Genomic DNA, 1939 nt, shown 5'->3' on the forward strand with positions numbered 1-1939 from the left:
CTCAAATAATTTCTAAACATCTAGAAAAAATCACTAATATTGTTATAACGTGATATACTAATTTATAAAAATATTTTTATCCCTATGTTATTTGGTGAAAAAGTGAGTTCCTTTGTAATGCTTCGTTTATATGTATTTTTATCATTTCATGTGATATTCTCTTTTTAATTCAATTTGAATAAAAATAATGCAACATGCACAAAATTTTGGTTCTCATATTAATATTAAGCCTTTGTAATGCTTCATTTATATTTTTTTTATCATTTCATGCCAAATTATCTTTTTAATTCAATTTGAATAAAAAATTCAAACATGCACAAAACTTTGGTTCTCAGATTAATATTAAAGCCTTTGTAATGCTCTATTTATATGCATTTTTTATCATTTCATGTCCTGTCAAAGGTATTATTTTTTTATTTTGGTGTGTTACCTTCTTTGTTCACTTGCTCCATAGTTTCATCAACCAGTAGGATCTTCAAATGATATTTCATATTATTGCTGTTCCTCACACCATGCTCAAGTTGTGTTCTTTTATTAGATATATTCTACTAGTGCTTGATGGTATCTGTTTTTTTCACCAGTCTGGTTTGTTACCCTGTTTCATGCTATTAAACTTTTACCACCTTTTTGCATTGCCACAGGTGGTGCTCTCAAGCCAACAGATGTTGACCAACTGTGGGTTCATGTTACATGCGCCTGGTTTCAACCTAAAGTCTCTTTTCTAGTTGATGCGACAATGGAGCCAGCAATGGGCATACTGAGCATCCCTGTAGAGTACTTTAAGAAGGTTAATACTTTGATTTGGTATTTTCTCAATTTTGTGCAAGATATTTATTGTCTGTGCTTATTTGTTCAAATCTCACTTAATCTTTGTTAACGTGATGCTTTCATGTCAACTCCAGACATGCGTTATATGCAAGCAGATGCATGGTGCCTGCACCCAGTGCTGGAAATGCTCTACTTATTACCATGCAATGTGTGCATCAAGAGCGGGATATCGCATGGAGGTAGACTGCTTGGGTCACATTTTGTGATGGACATTTATGATGACAATTTTGTTTGTTTATCCATTTTTATAATTAATTCAGCCTGTGCAAATCTTATTAAATGAGCATACAATTATTATCTGCTCTACGATTCGCAGTATTCAAGCACCTACTTCTCACTAGGCTATCACTTCATTCTTAAGATAGTTTGTGCTACTACCTTTTGTGTTTAACATACGTCATGGGAAAACTAACTTCTGTAACTATTTCATTTGTATTAATGTCCAAACAGTTCCATTGCAGCTAACACTTAATATAACTTAATGTGCTGTCCTTCAAGCATAACTTGTCACATTTGTTTACACAATCCATCCTTTGATGTAATAATTTTTTATTCAAATTGAATTAAAAAGATAATTTGGCATGAAATGATTAAAAAAAATATAAATGGAGCATTACAAAGGCTTAATATTAATATGAGAACCAAAATTTTGTGCATGTTGCATTATTTTTATTCAAATTGAATTAAAAAGAGAATATCACATTAAAAGATAAAAATGCATATAAACGAAGCATTACAAAGGAACTCACTTTTTCACCAAATAACATAGGGATGAAAATATTTTTATAAATTAGTATATCACATTATAACAATATTAGTGAATTTTTCTAGATTTTTAGAAATTATTTGAGGCATTAAATATTGCTAGAATTTATAAAAGTTGACTTATTTGGAGAATTTTAATTAAATATTGGCTCAGGCTTTTTGGACCAAACTAATTAAAATGGGTTGCTGGTGATCTCTAGTTTGATCATAAAAACATTTAGAATTTTTGGATTATTTTTGTATTTTCAAAAAAAATCGTGAATTAAATAAAAAAACATGCACTTTTATACATTTTTGCTTGCTAGCTTCTTCCGGGCGCCGGCGCATGCAGAGCGAATACGGCACT

At 30.6% G+C, this 1939-nt stretch overlaps 1 long non-coding RNA gene across 1 annotated transcript; it reads left to right on the top strand.

Annotated features, from left to right (window-relative positions):
* The first annotated feature begins 388 nt into the window (after positions 1-388).
* On the top strand, positions 389-1007 carry LOC133890005 (uncharacterized). The gene is made up of 3 exons (XR_009903979.1): positions 389-402; positions 642-787; positions 903-1007. It is a non-coding gene; the product is annotated as an uncharacterized LOC133890005 (long non-coding RNA).
* Positions 1008-1939: the final 932 nt, after the last annotated feature.

The sequence above is a fragment of the Phragmites australis genome, chromosome 14, assembly GCF_958298935.1.
Source record: "Phragmites australis chromosome 14, lpPhrAust1.1, whole genome shotgun sequence".
NCBI classification, from domain to species: Eukaryota; Viridiplantae; Streptophyta; class Magnoliopsida; order Poales; family Poaceae; genus Phragmites; species Phragmites australis.